The sequence below is a fragment of the Astatotilapia calliptera genome, chromosome 17 (genome assembly GCF_964374335.1).
Source record: "Astatotilapia calliptera chromosome 17, fAstCal68.1, whole genome shotgun sequence".
NCBI classification, from domain to species: Eukaryota; Metazoa; Chordata; class Actinopteri; order Cichliformes; family Cichlidae; genus Astatotilapia; species Astatotilapia calliptera.
Window position 1 is genome coordinate 14846353 of NC_137438.1, and position 21875 is coordinate 14868227.

The window sequence follows — 21875 nt, forward strand, 5'->3', positions numbered from 1 at the left end:
ATGTTGGGGCTAGAGTGAGGCAGCTCAACTGCTAGAGTGAGAGGAGCAAAAAAATTAATCTTAAAATATTTTTTAAAACTGCTGCTGTGTCTGCAGCGTTTGCTCTACAGGTATGATTTTACCCTCAAAACGTAGCCACCGCTGTCCTCTTTCATCCAATGTGTTTACTATTGTCCTAGGTGTTATGGTTCTTTCATAAATGTCACCAATGCACAGCCTCCTCCCTCCAACTCTTCCATAGACTCTAATGTTAAAATGGCTCAGAAGGTTCGTTTGAAAATCAGAAGAGCATGGTGTCTTTCCACTGTCACCACGTCCATATAATAAGCTCCACAGGCATGAAAACTGAGAATTAGGTAGACTAGACATTGCTGTCGCTCACGGTGAAAGAATTTCGTCAATACGACTTTTACTTTTCATTTGGGAACGATTTGTTTCGGCCTGACTTTTCTGTTCATTTTAAGCAACAAAAGTGAGGCGCATGTCTGTGTACGTGTGTATGGAGCCATTGGGTGCAGTCACTATAGCAACCAGGCTCACACCTGCCTGCTTAACGAGCTCTGCCTGCCACTGTGCCAAGATTCATCTTAAGCACTTCTCTTTCAACTGCTGCTGTGTCCACAGTGTTATAGCCATCATTTTACCCTCAAATTGTCGCCATTATTGTTCTCTTTCCAACACCGTATCTTTCAAAGCTCAGGCATTTAAACTTTTTAAACTGTGTGGATCAAAGTGGAGGGATCACATTTGAGTCATTCAGTGATTCAAAGAATATGACCTTTTAATATTCATTCAGATGTTTTCTGACTCTAAATGTTCTCTTCTCATTTCTTAGGGTTTTCTAATTTACATTTAAAACATTTTCAGTTTTTTTCCAACTCCTTCTTCTGTGTAACCTTCAGCTTTTAGCAGTTCAGCACCTTTGTTTTCAGGTTAAATTCGTTTTTTTTTTTGTTTTTTTTTAATCTCATTCAATATTTTTAACTCAAAATTCAGCAATTAATTCATTTCAGTGCATACATTCAGATTCAAGCATTCACACTGCAGTTTCTTCAGAAAATGCACTTTCTAGTTATTATTAGTGTGAATGCTTGAAAAGCATTCACAGTATTGTTCTTCTAATCTTTATTAGTGTGAATGCTTGAAAAGCATTCACAGTATTGTTATTCGAATCTTTATTAGTGTGAATGCTTGAAAAGCATTCACAGTATTGTTATTCGAATCTTTATTATTATTATTATTATTAGTGTGAATGCTTGAAAAGCATTCACAGTATTGTTATTCGAATCTTTATTAGTGTGAATGCTTGAAAAGCATTCACAGTATTGTTATTCGAATCTTTATTAGTGTGAATGCTTGAAAAGCATTCACAGTATTGTTATTCGAATCTTTATTATTATTATTATTATTAGTGTGAATGCTTGAAAAGCATTCACAGTATTGTTCTTCTAATCTTTATTATTATATTTTATTATTATTATCTATTCCGTACGTTTTTTGTAATCCTACTCCTTCAAAACCGTTCAACTTAGAAAAACCATTCAAACACCGTTAGATTCCTATTCTTTTGGACAACACTGCTTCTATTTTTCATATTTTTAACATTTATATTTTTAATTTTATTCAACTTTATTCAACAAAAATTTATAATGTATTTCAATGGGGAGACCCTTCAAATTCTCATTCAACTTCCTCCTCTTTAAACTGTATCTACTTCCACATACATTGACATAGAGCCACCATTCAAACTTTAAAACGAAGACAAGACATTCAACTATTCAACTTGTATTTATCTTTTCAATATCTATTATACTTTTTCTTCAGTTCCAGTTTAAGTTTCATGATGTTTTTTCACCCGTTTCAAAATTTATAATGGGTGTGTATGGGACGGAATGTTGGGGCTAGAGTGAGACAGCTCAACTGCTAGAGTGAGAGGAGCAAAAAAATTAATCTTAAAATCTTTTTTAAAACTGCTGCTGTGTCCGCAGCGTTTGCTCTACAGGTATGATTTTACCCTCAAAACGTAGCCATGGCTGTCCTCTTTCATCCAATGTGTTTACTATTGTCCTAGGTGTTATGGTTCTTTCATAAATGTCACCAATGCACAGCCTCCTCCCTCCAACTCTTCCATAGACTCTAATGTTAAAATGGCTCAGAAGGTTCGTTTGAAAATCAGAAGAGCATGGTGTCTTTCCACTGTCACCACGTCCATATAATAAACTCCACAGGCATGAAAACTGAGAATTCAGTAGACTAGAAGCTGCTGTCACTCACGGTGAAAGAATTTTGTCAATACGACTTTTACTTTTCATTTGGGAACGATTTGTTTCGGCCTGACTTTTCTGTTCATTTTAAGCAGCAAAAGTGAGGTGCATGTCTGTGTACGTGTGTATGGAGCCATTGGGTGCGGTCACTATAGCAACCAGGCTCACACCTGCCTGCTTAACGAGCTCTGCCTGCCACTCTGCCAAGATTAATCTTAAACACTTCTCTTTCAACTGCTGCTGTGTCCACAGTGTTAAAGCCATCATTTTACCCTCAAAACGTCGCCATCGTTGTTCTTTTTCCAACACCGTGTCTTTCAAAGCTCAGACTTTTAAATTTTTTAAACTGTGTGGATCCAAGCAGAGGGATCACATTTTAGTCATTCAGTGATTCAAAGAATATGAACTTTTAATATTCATTCAGATGTTTTCTGACTCTAAATGTTCTCTTCTAAATTCTTAGGGTTTTCTAATTTACAATTAAAACATTTTCAGCTTTTTTCCAACTTCTTCTTCTGTGTAACGTTCAGCTTTTAGCAGTTCAGCACCTTTGTTTTCAGGTTAAATTCGGGGTTTTTTGGGGTTTTTTTTAATCTCATTCAATATTTTTAACTCAAAATTCAGCAATTAATTCATTTCAGTGCATACATTCAGATTCAAGCATTCACACTGCAGTTTCTTCAGAAAATGCACTTTCTAGTTATATTTAGTGTGAATGCTTGAAAAGCATTCACAGTATTGTTATTCGAATCTTTATTAGTGTGAATGCTTGAAAAGCATTCACAGTATTGTTATTCGAATCTTTATTAGTGTGAATGCTTGAAAAGCATTCACAGTATTGTTATTCGAATCTTTATTATTATTATTATTATTAGTGTGAATGCTTGAAAAGCATTCACAGTATTGTTATTCGAATCTTTATTAGTGTGAATGCTTGAAAAGCATTCACAGTATTGTTATTCGAATCTTTATTAGTGTGAATGCTTGAAAAGCATTCACAGTATTGTTATTCGAATCTTTATTATTATTATTATTAGTGTGAATGCTTGAAAAGCATTCACAGTATTGTTATTCGAATCTTTATTATTATTAGTGTGAATGCTTGAAAAGCATTCACAGTATTGTTCTTCTAATCTTTATTAGTGTGAATGCTTGAAAAGCATTCACAGTATTGTTCTTCAAATCTTTCTTATTAGTGTGAATGCTTGAAAAGCATTCACAGTATTGTTCTTCTAATCTTTATTATTATATTTTATTATTATTATCTATTCCGTACGTTTTTTGTAATCCTACTCCTTCAAAACCGTTCAACTTAGAAAAACCATTCAAACACCGTTAGATTCCTATTCTTTTGGACAACACTGCTTCTATTTTTCATATTTTTAACATTTATATTTTTAATTTTATTCAACTTTATTCAACAAAAATTTATAATGTATTTCAATGGGGAGACCCTTCAAATTCTCATTCAACTTCCTCCTCTTTAAACTGTATCTACTTCCACATACATTGACATAGAGCCACCATTCAAACTTTAAAACGAAGACAAGACATTCAACTATTCAACTTGTATTTATCTTTTCAATATCTATTATACTTTTTCTTCAGTTCCAGTTTAAGTTTCATGATGTTTTTTCACCCGTTTCAAAATTTATAATGGGTGTGTATGGGACGGAATGTTGGGGCTAGAGTGAGACAGCTCAACTGCTAGAGTGAGAGGAGCAAAAAAATTAATCTTAAAATCTTTTTTAAAACTGCTGCTGTGTCCGCAGCGTTTGCTCTACAGGTATGATTTTACCCTCAAAACGTAGCCATGGCTGTCCTCTTTCATCCAATGTGTTTACTATTGTCCTAGGTGTTATGGTTCTTTCATAAATGTCACCAATGCACAGCCTCCTCCCTCCAACTCTTCCATAGACTCTAATGTTAAAATGGCTCAGAAGGTTCGTTTGAAAATCAGAAGAGCATGGTGTCTTTCCACTGTCACCACGTCCATATAATAAACTCCACAGGCATGAAAACTGAGAATTCAGTAGACTAGAAGCTGCTGTCACTCACGGTGAAAGAATTTTGTCAATACGACTTTTACTTTTCATTTGGGAACGATTTGTTTCGGCCTGACTTTTCTGTTCATTTTAAGCAGCAAAAGTGAGGTGCATGTCTGTGTACGTGTGTATGGAGCCATTGGGTGCGGTCACTATAGCAACCAGGCTCACACCTGCCTGCTTAACGAGCTCTGCCTGCCACTCTGCCAAGATTAATCTTAAACACTTCTCTTTCAACTGCTGCTGTGTCCACAGTGTTAAAGCCATCATTTTACCCTCAAAACGTCGCCATCGTTGTTCTTTTTCCAACACCGTGTCTTTCAAAGCTCAGACTTTTAAATTTTTTAAACTGTGTGGATCCAAGCAGAGGGATCACATTTTAGTCATTCAGTGATTCAAAGAATATGAACTTTTAATATTCATTCAGATGTTTTCTGACTCTAAATGTTCTCTTCTAAATTCTTAGGGTTTTCTAATTTACAATTAAAACATTTTCAGCTTTTTTCCAACTTCTTCTTCTGTGTAACGTTCAGCTTTTAGCAGTTCAGCACCTTTGTTTTCAGGTTAAATTCGGGGTTTTTTGGGGTTTTTTTTAATCTCATTCAATATTTTTAACTCAAAATTCAGCAATTAATTCATTTCAGTGCATACATTCAGATTCAAGCATTCACACTGCAGTTTCTTCAGAAAATGCACTTTCTAGTTATATTTAGTGTGAATGCTTGAAAAGCATTCACAGTATTGTTATTCGAATCTTTATTAGTGTGAATGCTTGAAAAGCATTCACAGTATTGTTATTCTAATCTTTATTATTATTATTTTTTCCTATTCCGTACGTTTTTCGCCGACTATCTCCTTCAAAACCGTTCAACTTAGAAAAACCATTCAAACACCATTAGATTCCTCTTCTTTTGGAATGGTGTGCTTCTATTTTTCTCATTTTTAACATTTATATTTTTAATTTTATTTAACTTTTTTCAACAAAAATTTCCCATGTATTTCAATGGGGAGACCCTTCAAATTCTCATTCAATTCACTCATTTTTAAACTCTTACTACTTCCACATACGTTGACATAGAGCCACCATTCAAACTTTAAAACGAAGACAAGATATTCAACTATTCAATTTGTATTTATCTTTTCAATATCTATTATACTTTGTCTTCAGTTCCAGTTTAAGTTTCATGATGTTTTTTCACCCGTTTCAGAGTTTATAATGGGTGTGTATGGGACGGAATGTTGGGGCTAGAGTGAGACAGCTCAACTGCTAGAGTGAGAGGAGCAAAAAAATTAATCTTAAAATATTTTTTAAAACTGCTGCTGTGTCCGCAGCGTTTGCTCTACAGGTATGATTTTACCATCAAAACGTAGCCATGGCTGTCCTCTTTCATCCAATGTGTTTACTATTGTCCTAGGTGTTATGGTTCTTTCATAAATGTCACCAATGCACAGCCTCCTCCCTCCAACTCTTCCATAGACTCCAATGTTAAAATGTCTCAGAAGGTTCGTTTGAAAATCAGAAGAGCATGGTGTCTTTCCACTGTCACCACGTCCATATAATAAACTCCACAGGCATGAAAACTGAGAATTCAGTAGACTAGAAGCTGCTGTCACTCACGGTGAAAGAATTTTGTCAATACGACTTTTACTTTTCATTTGGGAACGATTTGTTTCGGCCTGACTTTTCTGTTCATTTTAAGCAGCAAAAGTGAGGTGCATGTCTGTGTACGTGTGTATGGAGCCATTGGGTGCGGTCACTATAGCAACCAGGCTCACACCTGCCTGCTTAACGAGCTCTGCCTGCCACTGTACCAAGATTCATCTTAAGCACTTCTCTTTCAACTGCTGCTGTGTCCACAGTGTTAAAGCCATCATTTTACCCTCAAAACGTCGCCATCGTTGTTCTCTTTCCAACACAGTGTCTTTCAAAGCTCAGAAATGTCAACTTTTTAAACGGTGTGGATCAAAGTGGAGGGATCACATTTTAGTCATTCAGTGATTCAAAGAATATGAGCTTTTAATATTAATTCAGATGTTTTCTGACTCTAAATTTTCTTTTCTCATTTCTTAGGTTTTTCTAATTTACATTTAAAACATTTTCAGCTTTTTTCCAACTTCTTCTTCTATGTTAAACGTCAGCTTTTAGCAGTTCAGCACTGTTGTTTTCAGGTTAAATTCAGTTGTTTTTTTGTTTTTTTTATCTCATTCAAAATTTTTAACTCAAAATTCAGCAATTAATTCATTTCAGTCCATACATTCAGATTCAAGCATTCACACTGCAGTTTCTTCAGAAAATGCACTTTCTAGTTATCTATTATTCCATATTCCGTACGTTTTTTGGCATCTAACTCCTTAAAAACCGTTCAACTTAGAAAAACCATTCAAACACCTTCAGATTCCTCTTCTTTTGGACAAGACTGCTTCTATTTTTCTCATTTTTAACATTTATATTTTTAATTTTATTCAACTTTATTCAACAAAAATTTATAATGTATTTCAATGGGGAGACCCTTCAAATTCTCATTCAAATTCCTCCTCTTTAAACTGTATCTACTTCCACATACATTGACATAGAGCCACCATTCAAACTTTAAAACGAAGACAAGACATTCAACTATTCAACTTGTATTTATCTTTTCAATATCTATTATACTTTTTCTTCAGTTCCAGTTTAAGTTTCATGATGTTTTTTCACCCGTTTCAGAGTTTATAATGGGTGTGTATGGGACGGAATGTTGGGGCTAGAGTGAGGCAGCTCAACTGCTAGAGTGAGAGGAGCAAAAAAATTAATCTTAAAATCTTTTTTAAAACTGCTGCTGTGTCCGCAGCGTTTGCTCTACAGGTATGATTTTACCCTCAAAACGTAGCCATGGCTGTCCTCTTTCATCCAATGTGTTTACTATTGTCCTAGGTGTTACGGTTCTTTCATAAATGTCACCAATGCACAGCCTCCTCCTTCCAACTCTTCCATAGACTCTAATGTTAAAATGGCTCAGAAGGTTCGTTTGAAAATCAGAAGAGCATGGTGTCTTTCCACTGTCACCACGTCCATATAATAAACTCCACAGGCATGAAAACTGAGAATTAGGTAGACTAGACATGGCTGTCGCTCACGGTGAAAGAATTTTGTCAATACGACTTTTACTTTTCATTTGGGAACGATTTGTTTCGGCCTGACTTTTCTGTTCATTTTAAGCAGCAAAAGTGAGGCGCATGTCTGTGTACGTGTGTATGGAGCCATTGGGTGCGGTCACTATAGCAACCAGGCTCACACCTGCCTGCTTAACGAGCTCTGCCTGCCACTGTACCAAGATTCATCTTAAGCACTTCTCTTTCAACTGCTGCTGTGTCCACAGTGTTACAGCCATCATTTTACCCTCAAAACGTCGCCATTATTGTTCTCTTTCCAACACCGTATCTTTCAAAGCTCAGGCATTTAAACTTTTTAAACTGTGTGGATCAAAGTGGAGGGATCACATTTTAGTCATTCAGTGATTCAAAGAATATGACCTTTTAATATTCTTTCAGATGTTTTCTGACTCTAAATGTTCTTTTCTCATTTCTTAGGTTTTTCTAATTTACAATTAAAACATTTTCAGCTTTTTTCCAACTTCTTCTTCTGTGTAACCTTCAGCTTTTAGCAGTTCAGCACTTTTGTTTTCAGGTTAAATTCGGGGGGTTTTTTTAATCTCATTCAAAATTTTTAACTTAAATTCAGTAATTATTTCATTTCAATGCATACATTCAGATTCAAGCATTCACACTGCAGTTTCTTCAGAAAATGCACTTTCTAGTTATTATATCATCTTCCGTACGTTTTTTGGCATCTAACTCCTTCAAAACCGTTCAACTTAGAAAAACCATTCAAACACCGTTAGATTCCTATTATTTTGGACATGACTGCTTCTATTTTTCTCATTTCTAACATTTATATTTTTAATTTTATTCAACTTTTTTCAACAAAAATTTATAATGTATTTCAATGGGGAGACCCTTCAAATTCTCATTCAAATTCCTCCTCTTTAAACTGTATCTACTTCCACATACATTGACATAGAGCCACCATTCAAACTTTAAAACGAAGACAAGACATTCAACTATTCAACTTGTATTTATCTTTTCAATATCTATTATACTTTTTCTTCAGTTCCAGTTTAAGTTTCATGATGTTTTTTCACCCGTTTCAGAGTTTATAATGGGTGTGTATGGGACGGAATGTTGGGGCTAGAGTGAGGCAGCTCAACTGCTAGAGTGAGAGGAGCAAAAAAATTAATCTTAAAATCTTTTTTAAAACTGCTGCTGTGTCCGCAGCGTTTGCTCTACAGGTATGATTTTACCCTCAAAACGTAGCCATGGCTGTCCTCTTTCATCCAATGTGTTTACTATTGTCCTAGGTGTTACGGTTCTTTCATAAATGTCACCAATGCACAGCCTCCTCCTTCCAACTCTTCCATAGACTCTAATGTTAAAATGGCTCAGAAGGTTCGTTTGAAAATCAGAAGAGCATGGTGTCTTTCCACTGTCACCACGTCCATATAATAAACTCCACAGGCATGAAAACTGAGAATTAGGTAGACTAGACATGGCTGTCGCTCACGGTGAAAGAATTTTGTCAATACGACTTTTACTTTTCATTTGGGAACGATTTGTTTCGGCCTGACTTTTCTGTTCATTTTAAGCAGCAAAAGTGAGGCGCATGTCTGTGTACGTGTGTATGGAGCCATTGGGTGCGGTCACTATAGCAACCAGGCTCACACCTGCCTGCTTAACGAGCTCTGCCTGCCACTGTACCAAGATTCATCTTAAGCACTTCTCTTTCAACTGCTGCTGTGTCCACAGTGTTACAGCCATCATTTTACCCTCAAAACGTCGCCATTATTGTTCTCTTTCCAACACCGTATCTTTCAAAGCTCAGGCATTTAAACTTTTTAAACTGTGTGGATCAAAGTGGAGGGATCACATTTTAGTCATTCAGTGATTCAAAGAATATGACCTTTTAATATTCTTTCAGATGTTTTCTGACTCTAAATGTTCTTTTCTCATTTCTTAGGTTTTTCTAATTTACAATTAAAACATTTTCAGCTTTTTTCCAACTTCTTCTTCTGTGTAACCTTCAGCTTTTAGCAGTTCAGCACTTTTGTTTTCAGGTTAAATTCGGGGTTTTTTTTTAATCTCATTCAAAATTTTTAACTTAAATTCAGTAATTATTTCATTTCAATGCATACATTCAGATTCAAGCATTCACACTGCAGTTTCTTCAGAAAATGCACTTTCTAGTTATTATATCATCTTCCGTACGTTTTTTGGCATCTAACTCCTTCAAAACCGTTCAACTTAGAAAAACCATTCAAACACCGTTAGATTCCTATTATTTTGGACATGACTGCTTCTATTTTTCTCATTTCTAACATTTATATTTTTAATTTTATTCAACTTTTTTCAACAAAAATTTATAATGTATTTCAATGGGGAGACCCTTCAAATTCTCATTCAAATTCCTCCTCTTTAAACTGTATCTACTTCCACATACATTGACATAGAGCCACCATTCAAACTTTAAAACGAAGACAAGACATTCAACTATTCAACTTGTATTTATCTTTTCAATATCTATTATACTTTTTCTTCAGTTCCAGTTTAAGTTTCATGATGTTTTTTCACCCGTTTCAGAGTTTATAATGGGTGTGTATGGGACGGAATGTTGGGGCTAGAGTGAGACAGCTCAACTGCTAGAGTGAGAGGAGCAAAAAAATTAATCTTAAAATCTTTTTTAAAACTGCTGCTGTGTCCGCAGCGTTTGCTCTACAGGTATGATTTTACCCTCAAAACGTAGCCATGGCTGTCCTCTTTCATCCAATGTGTTTACTATTGTACTAGGTGTTATGGTTCTTTCATAAATGTCACCAATGCACAGCCTCCTCCCTCCAACTCTTCCATAGACTCTAATGTTAAAATGGCTCAGAAGGTTGGTTTGAAAATCAGAAGAGCATGGTGTCTTTCCACTGTCACCACGTCCATATAATAAACTCCACAGGCATGAAAACTGAGAATTCAGTAGACTAGAAGCTGCTGTCGCTCACGGTGAAAGAATTTCGTCAATACGACTTTTACTTTTCATTTGGGAACGATTTGTTTCGGCCTGACTTTTCTGTTCATTTTAAGCAGCAAAAGTGAGGTGCATGTCTGTGTGCGTGTGTATGGAGCCATTGGGTGCAGTCACTATAGCAACCAGGCTCACACCTGCCTGCTTAACGACCTCTGCCTGCCACTCTGCCAAGATTCATCTTAAACACTTCTCTTTCAACTGCTGCTGTGTCCACAGTGTTACAGCCATCATTTTACCCTCAAAACGTCGCCATCGTTCTTCTCTTTCCAACACCGTATCTTTCAAAGCTCAGGCATTTAAACTTTTTAAACTGTGTGGATCCAAGTGGAGGGATTTTAGTCATTCAGTGATTCAAAGAATAGGACCTTTTAATATTCTTTCAGATGTTTTGTGACTCTAAATGTTCTTTTCTCAGTTCTTAGGGTTTTCTAATTTACATTTAAAACATTTTCAGTTTTTTTCCAACTTCTTCTTCTGTGTAACCTTCAGCTTTTAGCAGTTCAGCACCTTTGTTTTCAGGTTAAATTCGGGTTGTTTTTTTTTTTATCTCATTCAATATTTTTAACTCAAAATTCAGCAATTAATTCATTTCAGTGCTTACATTCAGATTCAAGCATTCACACTGCAGTTTCTTCAGAAAATGCACTTTCTAGTTAGTGTGAATGCTTGAAAAGCATTCACAGTATTGTTCTTCGAATCTTTATTCTATTTTATTATATTTTATTATTATGGATTCCGTACGTTTTTTGTACTCTATCTCCTTCAAAACCGTTCAACTTAGAAAAACCATTCAAACACCATTAGATTCCTATTCTTTTGGACATGACTGCTTCTATTTTTCTCATTTATAACATTTATATTTTTAATTTTATTCAACTTTTTTCAACAAAAATTTCCCATGTATTTCAATGGGGAGACCCTTCAAATTCTCATTCAACTTACTCATTTTTAAACTGTATCTACTTCCACATACGTTGACATAGAGCCACCATTCAAACTTTAAAACGAAGACAAGACATTCAACTATTCAACTTGTATTTATCTTTTCAATATCTATTATACTTTTTCTTCAGTTCCAGTTTAAGTTTCATGATGTTTTTTCACCCGTTTCAGAGTTTATAATGGGTGTGTATGGGACGGAATGTTGGGGCTAGAGTGAGGCAGCTCAACTGCTAGAGTGAGAGGAGCAAAAAAATTAATCTTAAAATCTTTTTTAAAACTGCTGCTGTGTCCGCAGCGTTTGCTCTACAGGTATGATTTTACCCTCAAAACGTAGCCATGGCTGTCCTCTTTCATCCAATGTGTTTACTATTGTACTAGGTGTTATGGTTCTTTCATAAATGTCACCAATGCACAGCCTCCTCCCTCCAACTCTTCCATAGACTCTAATGTTAAAATGGCTCAGAAGGTTCGTTTGAAAATCAGAAGAGCATGGTGTCTTTCCACTGTCACCACGTCCATATAATAAACTCCACAGGCATGAAAACTGAGAATTAGGTAGACTAGACATGGCTGTCGCTCACAGTGAAAGAATTTTGTCAATACGACATGTACTTTTCATTTGGGAGCGATTTGTTTGGGCCTGACTTTTCTGTTCATTTTAAGCAGCAAAAGTGAGGCGCATGTCTGTGTACGTGTGTATGGAGCCATTGGGTGCGGTCACTATAGCAACCAGGCTCACACCTGCCTGCTTAACGAGCTCTCTCTCTCTCTCTGCCAAGATTCATCTTAAACACTTCTCTTTCAACTGCTGCTGTGTCCACAGTGTTAAAGCCATCATTTTACCCTCAAAACGTCGCCATCGTTGTTCTTTTTCCAACATCTTGTCTTTCAAAGCTCAGAGATGTAAACTTTTTAAACTGTGTGGGTCCAAGTGGAGGGATCACATTTTAGTCATTCAGTGATTCAAAGAATATGACCTTTTAATATTCATTCAGATGTTTTCTGACTCTAAATGTTCTTTTCTCATTTCTTAGGTTTTTCTAATTTACAATTAAAACATTTTCAGCTTTTTTCCAACTTCTTCTGTGTAACCTTCAGCTTTTAGCAGTTCAGCACCTTTGTTTTCAGGTTAAATTCGTTTTTTTTTTTGTTTTGTTTTTTTTAAATCTCATTCAATATTTTTAACTCAAAATTCAGCAATTAATTCATTTCAGTGCATACATTCAGATTCAAGCATTCACACTGCAGTTTCTTCAGAAAATGCACTTTCTAGTTATTATATTTTATCTATTCCGTACGTTTTTTGTACTCCTACTCCTTCAAAACCGTTCAACTTAGAAAAACCATTCAAACACCATTAGATTCCTATTCTTTTGGACATGACTGCTTCTACTTTTCTCATTTTTAACATTTATATTTTTAATTTTATTCAACTTTATTTAACAAAAATTTATAATGTATTTCAATGGAGAGACCCTTCAAATTCTCATTCAAATTCCTCCTCTTTAAACTGTATCTACTTCAACATACGTTCACATAGAGCCTCCATTCAAACTTTAAAACGAAGACAAGACATTCAACTATTCAACTTGTATTTATCTTTTCAATATCTATTATACTTTTTCTTTAGTTCCAGTTTAAGTTTCATGATGTTTTTTCACCCGTTTCAAAGTTTATAATGGGTGTGTATGGGACGGAATGTTGGGGCTAGAGTGAGGCAGCTCAACTGCTAGAGTGAGAGGAGCAAAAAAATTAATCTTAAAATCTTTTTTAAAACTGCTGCTGTGTCCGCAGCGTTTGCTCTACAGGTATGATTTTACCCTCAAAACGTAGCCATCGCTGTCCTCTTTCATCCAATGTGTTTACTATTGTCCTAGGTGTTATGGTTCTTTCGTAAATGTCACCAATGCACAGCCTCCTCCCTCCAACTCTTCCATAGACTCTAATGTTAAAATGGCTCAGAAGGTTCGTTTGAAAATCAGAAGAGCATGGTGTCTTTCCACTGTCACCACGTCCATATAATAAACTCCACAGGCATGAAAACTGAGAATTAGGTAGACTAGACATTGCTGTCACTCACGGTGAAAGAATTTTGTCAATACGACCTATACTTTTCATTTGGGAACGATTTGTTTGGCCTGACTTTTCTGTTCATTTTAAGCAGCAAAAGTGAGGCGCATGTCTGTGTACGTGTGTATGGAGCCATTGGGTGCGGTCACTATAGCAACCAGGCTCACACCTGCCTGCTTAACGAGCTCTGCCTGCCACTGTACCAAGATTCATCTTAAGCACTTCTCTTTCAACTGCTGCTGTGTCCACAGTGTTACAGCCATCATTTTACCCTCAAATTGTCGCCATTATTGTTCTCTTTCCAACACCGTATCTTTCAAAGCTCAGGCATTTAAACTTTTTAAACTGTGTGGATCAAAGTGGAGGGATCACATTTTAGTCATTCAGTGATTCAAAGAATATGACCTTTTAATATTCATTCAGATGTTTTCTGACTCTAAATGTTCTTTTCTCATTTCTTAGGGTTTTCTAATTTACATTTAAAACATTTTCAGTTTTTTTCCAACTCCTTCTTCTGTGTAACCTTCAGCTTTTAGCAGTTCAGCACCTTTGTTTTCAGGTTAAATTCGTTTTTTTTTTTGTTTTTTTTTATCTCATTCAATATTTTTAACTCAAAATTCAGCAATTAATTCATTTCAGTGCATACATTCAGATTCAAGCATTCACACTGCAGTTTCTTCAGAAAATGCACTTTCTAGTTAGTGTGAATGCTTGAAAAGCATTCACAGTATTGTTATTCGAATCTTTATTATTATTATATTTTATTATTTTTCCGTACGTTTTTTGAAAGCCTACTCCTTCAAAACCGTTCAACTTAGAAAAACCATTCAAACATCGTTAGATTCCTATTATTTTGGACAACATTGCTTCTATTTTTCTCATTTTTAACATTTATATTTTTAATTTTATTCAACTTTATTCAACAAAAATTTCCCATGTATTTCAATGGGGAGACCCTTCAAATTCTCATTTAACTTACTCATTTTTAAACTCTTACTACTTCAACATACGTTCACATAGAGCCACCATTCAAACTTTAAAACGAAGACACGACATTCAACTATTCAACTTGTATTTATCTTTTCAATATCTATTATACTTTTTCTTCAGTTCCAGTTTAAGTTTCATGATGTTTTTTCACCCGTTTCAGAGTTTATAATGGGTGTGTATGGGACGGAATGTTGGGGCTAGAGTGAGGCAGCTCAACTGCTAGAGTGAGAGGAGCAAAAAAATTAATCTTAAAATCTTTTTTAAAACTGCTGCTGTGTCCGCAGCGTTTGCTCTACAGGTATGATTTTACCCTCAAAACGTAGCCATCGCTGTCCTCTTTCATCCAATGTGTTTACTATTGTCCTAGGTGTTATGGTTCTTCCGTAAATGTCACCAATGCACAGCCTCCTCCCTCCAACTCTTCCATAGACTCTAATGTTAAAATGGCTCAGAAGGTTCGTTTGAAAATCAGAAGAGCATGGTGTCTTTCCACTGTCACCACGTCCATATAATAAACTCCACAGACATGAAAACTGAGAATTAGGTAGACTAGAAGCTGCTGTCGCTCACGGTGAAAGAATTTTGTCAATACGACTTTTACTTTTCATTTGGGAACGATTTGTTTCGGCCTGACTTTTCTGTTCATTTTAAGCAGCAAAAGTGAGGCGCATGTCTGTGTACGTGTGTATGGAGCCATTGGGTGCGGTCACTATAGCAACCAGGCTCACACCTGCCTGCTTAACGAGCTCTGCCTGCCACTGTACCAAGATTCATCTTAAGCACTTCTCTTTCAACTGCTGCTGTGTCCACAGTGTTACAGCCATCATTTTACCCTCAAAACGTCGCCATTATTGTTCTCTTTCCAACACCGTATCTTTCAAAGCTCAGGCATTTAAACTTTTTAAACTGTGTGGATCAAAGTGGAGGGATCACATTTGAGTCATTCAGTGATTCAAAGAATATGACCTTTTAATATTCATTCAGATGTTTTCTGACTCTAAATGTTCTTTTCTCATTTCTTAGGGTTTTCTAATTTACATTTAAAACATTTTCAGTTTTTTTCCAACTCCTTCTTCTGTGTAACCTTCAGCTTTTAGCAGTTCAGCACCTTTGTTTTCAGGTTAAATTCGTTTTTTTTTTGTTTTTTTTAATCTCATTCAATATTTTTAACTCAAAATTCAGCAATTAATTCATTTCAGTGCATACATTCAGATTCAAGCATTCACACTGCAGTTTCTTCAGAAAATGCACTTTCTAGTTCTATTTTATTATTATCTATTCCGTACGTTTTTTGAAAGCCTACTCCTTCAAAACCGTTCAACTTAGAAAAACCATTCAAACATCGTTAGATTCCTATTATTTTGGACAACATTGCTTCTATTTTTCTCATTTTTAACATTTATATTTTTAATTTTATTCAACTTTATTCAACAAAAATTTCCCATGTATTTCAATGGGGAGACCCTTCAAATTCTCATTCAACTTACTCATTTTTAAACTCTTACTACTTCAACATACGTTCACATAGAGCCACCATTCAAACTTTAAAACGAAGACAAGACATTCAACTATTCAACTTGTATTTATCTTTTCAATATCTATTATACTTTTTCTTCAGTTCCAGTTTAAGTTTCATGATGTTTTTTCACCCGTTTCAGAGTTTATAATGGGTGTGTATGGGACGGAATGTTGGGGCTAGAGTGAGGCAGCTCAACTGCTAGAGTGAGAGGAGCAAAAAAATTAATCTTAAAATATTTTTTAAAACTGCTGCTGTGTCCGCAGCGTTTGCTCTACAGGTATGATTTTACCCTCAAAACGTAGCCATGGCTGTCCTCTTTCATCCAATGTGTTTACTATTGTCCTAGGTGTTATGGTTCTTTCGTAAATGTCACCAATGCACAGCCTCCTCCCTCCAACTCTTCCATAGACTCTAATGTTAAAATGGCTCAGAAGGTTCGTTTGAAAATCAGAAGAGCATGGTGTCTTTCCACTGTCACCACGTCCATATAATAAACTCCACAGGCATGAAAACTGAGAATTCAGTAGACTAGAAGCTGCTGTCGCTCACGGTGAAAGAATTTTGTCAATACGACTTTTACTTTTCATTTGGGAACGATTTGTTTCGGCCTGACTTTTCTGTTCATTTTAAGCAGCAAAAGTGAGGCGCATGTCTGTGTACGTGTGTATGGAGCCATTGGGTGCGGTCACTATAGCAACCAGGCTCACACCTGCCTGCTTAACGAGCTCTGCCTGCCACTGTACCAAGATTCATCTTAAGCACTTCTCTTTCAACTGCTGCTGTGTCCACAGTGTTACAGCCATCATTTTACCCTCAAATTGTCGCCATTATTGTTCTCTTTCCAACACCGTATCTTTCAAAGCTCAGGCATTTAAACTTTTTAAACTGTGTGGATCAAAGTGGAGGGATCACATTTGAGTCATTCAGTGATTCAAAGAATATGACCTTTTAATATTCATTCAGATGTTTTCTGACTCTAAATGTTCTTTTCTCATTTCTTAGGGTTTTCTAATTTACATTTAAAACATTTTCAGTTTTTTTCCAACTCCTTCTTCTGTGTAACCTTCAGCTTTTAGCAGTTCAGCACCTTTGTTTTCAGGTTAAATTCGTTTTTTTTTTTGTTTTTTTTTTTATCTCATTCAATATTTTTAACTCAAAATTCAGCAATTAATTCATTTCAGTGCATACATTCAGATTCAAGCATTCACACTGCAGTTTCTTCAGAAAATGCACTTTCTAGTTAGTGTGAATGCTTGAAAAGCATTCACAGTATTGTTCTTCTAATTAGTGTGAATGCTTGAAAAGCATTCACAGTATTGTTATTCTAATCTTTATTATTATTATTAGTGTGAATGCTTGAAAAGCATTCACAGTATTGTTATTCGAATCTTTATTATTATTATTATTATTATTATATTTTATTTTTCCGTACGTTTTTTCAAAGCCTACTCCTTCAAAACCGTTCAACTTAGAAAAACCATTCAAACATCGTTAGATTCCTATTCTTTTGGACAACACTGCTTCTATTTTTCATATTTTTAACATTTATATTTTTAATTTTATTCAACTTTATTCAACAAAAATTTATAATGTATTTCAATGGGGAGACCCTTCAAATCCTCATTCAACTTACTCATTTTTAAACTCTTACTACTTCCACATACATTGACATAGAGCCACCATTCAAACTTTAAAACGAAGACAAGACATTCAACTATTCAACTTGTATTTATCTTTTCAATATCTATTATACTTTTTCTTCAGTTCCAGTTTAAGTTTCATGATGTTTTTTCACCCGTTTCAGAGTTTATAATGGGTGTGTATGGGACGGAATGTTGGGGCTAGAGTGAGAGAGCTCAACTGCTAGAGTGAGAGGAGCAAAAAAATTAATCTTAAAATCTTTTTTAAAACTGCTGCTGTGTCCACAGCGTTTGCTCTACAGGTATGATTTTACCCTCAAAACGTAGCCATGGCTGTCCTCTTTCATCCAATGTGTTTACTATTGTACTAGGTGTTATGGTTCTTTCATAAATGTCACCAATGCACAGCCTCCTCCCTCCAACTCTTCCATAGACTCTAATGTTAAAATGGCTCAGAAGGTTCGTTTGAAAATCAGAAGAGCATGGTGTCTTTCCACTGTCACCACGTCCATATAATAAACTCCACAGGCATGAAAACTGAGAATTAGGTAGACTAGACATGGCTGTCGCTCACGGTGAAAGAATTTTGTCAATACGACATGTACTTTTCATTTGGGAAGAATTTGTTTGGGCCTGACTTTTCTGTTCATTTTAAGCAGCAAAAGTGAGGCGCATGTCTGTGTACGTGTGTATGGAGCCATTGGGTGCAGTCACTATAGCAACCAGGCTCACACCTGCCTGCTTAACGAGCTCTGCCTGCCACTGTACCAAGATTCATCTTAAGCACTTCTCTTTCAACTGCTGCTGTGTCCACAGTGTTACAGCCATCATTTTACCCTCAAATTGTCGCCATTATTGTTCTCTTTCCAACACCGTGTCTTTCAAAGCTCAGGCATTTAAACTTTTTAAACTGTGTGGATCAAAGTGGAGGGATCACATTTGAGTCATTCAGTGATTCAAAGAATATGACCTTTTAATATTCATTCAGATGTTTTCTGACTCTAAATGTTCTTTTCTCATTTCTTAGGGTTTTCTAATTTACATTTAAAACATTTTCAGTTTTTTTCCAACTTCTTCTTCTGTGTAACCTTCAGCTTTTAGCAGTTCAGCACTTTTGTTTTCAGGTTAAATTCGGGTTGTTTTTTTTTATCTCATTCAAAATTTTTAACTTAAATTCAGTAATTATTTCATTTCAATGCATACATTCAGATTCAAGCATTCACACTGCAGTTTCTTCAGAAAATGCACTTTCTAGTTATTAGTGTGAATGCTTGAAAAGCATTCACAGTATTGTTATTCGAATCTTTATTATTATATATTCCGTACGTTTTTTGGCATCTAACTCCTTCAAAACCGTTCAACTTAGAAAAACCATTCAAACACCGTTAGATTCCTCTTCTTTTGGACATGACTGCTTCTACTTTTCTCATTTTTAACATTTATATTTTTAATTTTATTCAACTTTATTCAACAAAAATTTCCCATGTATTTCAATGGGGAGACCCTTCAAATTCTCATTCAACTTACTCATTTTTAAACTCTTACTACTTCCACATACATTGACATAGAGCCACCATTCAAACTTTAAAACGAAGACAAGACATTCAACTATTCAACTTGTATTTATCTTTTCAATATCTATTATACTTTTTCTTCAGTTCCAGTTTAAGTTTCATGATGTTTTTTCACCCGTTTCAAAATTTATAATGGGTGTGTATGGGACGGAATGTTGGGGCTAGAGTGAGACAGCTCAACTGCTAGAGTGAGAGGAGCAAAAAAATTAATCTTAAAATCTTTTTTAAAACTGCTGCTGTGTCCGCAGCGTTTGCTCTACAGGTATGATTTTACCCTCAAAACGTAGCCATCGCTGTCCTCTTTCATCCAATGTGTTTACTATTGTACTAGGTGTTATGGTTTTTTCATAAATGTCACCAATGCACAGCCTCCTCCCTCCAACTCTTCCATAGACTCTAATGTTAAAATGGCTCAGAAGGTTCGTTTGAAAATCAGAAGAGCATGGTGTCTTTCCACTGTCACCACGTCCATATAATAAACTCCACAGACATGAAAACTGAGAATTTGGTAGACTAGACATTGCTGTCGCTCACAGTGAAAGAATTTTGTCAATACGACTTTTACTTTTCATTTGGGAACGATTTGTTTCGGCCTGACTTTTCTGTTCATTTTAAGCAGCAAAAGTGAGGTGCATGTCTGTGTCCGTGTGTATGGAGCCATTGGGTGCGGTCACTATAGCAACCAGGCTCACACCTGCCTGCTTAACGAGCTCTCTCTGCCACTGTGCCAAGATTCATCTTAAACACTTCTCTTTCAACTGCTGCTGTGTCCACAGTGTTAAAGCCATCATTTTACCCTCAAAACGTCGCCATCGTTGTTCTTTTTCCAACATCTTGTCTTTCAAAGCTCAGAGATGTAAACTTTTTAAACTGTGTGGGTCCAAGTGGAGGGATCACATTTTAGTCATTCAGTGATTCAAAGAATATGACCTTTTAATATTCTTTCAGATGTTTTCTGACTCTAAATGTTCTTTTCTCATTTCTTAGGTTTTTCTAATTTACAATTAAAACATTTTCAGCTTTTTTCCAACTTCTTCTTCTGTGTAACCTTCAGCTTTTAGCAGTTCAGCACTTTTGTTTTCAGGTTAAATTCGGTTTTTTTTTTTTATCTCATTCAAGATTTTTAACTTAAATTCAGTAATTAATTCATTTCAGTGCATACATTCAGATTCAAGCATTCACACTGCAGTTTCTTCAGAAAATGCACTTTCTAGTTATATTTTATTCTGTATTCCGTACGTTTTTTGTAATCCTACTCCTTCAAAACCGTTCAACTTAGAAAAACCATTCAAACATCGTTAGATTCCTATTCTTTTGGACAACACTGCTTCTATTTTTCATATTTTTAACATTTATATTTTTAATTTTATTCAACTTTATTCAACAAAAATTTATAATGTATTTCAATGGGGAGACCCTTCAAATCCTCATTCAACTTACTCATTTTTAAACTCTTACTACTTCCACATACATTGACATAGAGCCACCATTCAAACTTTAAAACGAAGACAAGACATTCAACTATTCAACTTGTATTTATCTTTTCAATATCTATTATACTTTTTCTTCAGTTCCAGTTTAAGTTTCATGATGTTTTTTCACCCGTTTCAGAGTTTATAATGGGTGTGTATGGGACGGAATGTTGGGGCTAGAGTGAGGCAGCTCAACTGCTAGAGTGAGAGGAGCAAAAAAATTAATCTTAAAATCTTTTTTAAAACTGCTGCTGTGTCCACAGCGTTTGCTCTACAGGTATGATTTTACCCTCAAAACGTAGCCATGGCTGTCCTCTTTCATCCAATGTGTTTACTATTGTACTAGGTGTTATGGTTCTTTCATAAATGTCACCAATGCACAGCCTCCTCCCTCCAACTCTTCCATAGACTCTAATGTTAAAATGGCTCAGAAGGTTCGTTTGAAAATCAGAAGAGCATGGTGTCTTTCCACTGTCACCACGTCCATATAATAAACTCCACAGGCATGAAAACTGAGAATTAGGTAGACTAGACATTGCTGTCGCTCACGGTGAAAGAATTTTGTCAATACGACTTTTACTTTTCATTTGGGAGCGATTTGTTTCGGCCTGACTTTTCTGTTCATTTTAAGCAGCAAAAGTGAGGTGCATGTCTGTGTCGTGTGTATGGAGCCCTTGGGTGCAGTCACTATAGCAACCAGGCTCACACCTGCCTGCTTAACGAGCTCTCTCTCTCTCTCTCTCTCTCTCTGCCAAAATTCATCTTAAACACTTCTCTTTCAACTGCTGCTGTGTCCACAGTGTCACAGCCATCATTTTACCCTCAAAACGTCGCCATCGTTGTTCTTTTTCCAACATCTTGTCTTTCAAAGCTCAGAGATGTAAACTTTTTAAACTGTGTGGGTCCAAGTGGAGGGATCACATTTTAGTCATTCAGTGATTCAAAGAATATGACCTTTTAATATTCTTTCAGATGTTTTCTGACTCTAGATGTTCTTTTCTCATTTCTTAGGTTTTTCTAATTTACAATTAAAACATTTTCAGCTTTTTTCCAACTTCTTCTTCTGTGTAACCTTCAGCTTTTAGCAGTTCAGCACTTTTGTTTTCAGGTTAAATTCAGGTTGTTTTTTTGTTTTTTTATCTCATTCAAAATTTTTAACTCAAAATTCAGCAATTAATTCATTTCAGTCCATACATTCAGATTCAAGCATTCACACTGCAGTTTCTTCAGAAAATGCACTTTCTAGTTATTAG

General features: G+C 35.6%; 1 long non-coding RNA gene across 1 annotated transcript; it reads left to right on the forward strand.

Annotated features, from left to right (window-relative positions):
• Positions 1 to 432: 432 nt before the first annotated feature.
• LOC145421362 (uncharacterized) lies at positions 433 to 11148 on the forward strand. The gene is made up of 2 exons (XR_013902695.1): positions 433 to 1181; positions 11069 to 11148. It is a non-coding gene; the product is annotated as an uncharacterized LOC145421362 (long non-coding RNA).
• The last annotated feature ends 10727 nt before the right edge of the window (positions 11149 to 21875 follow it).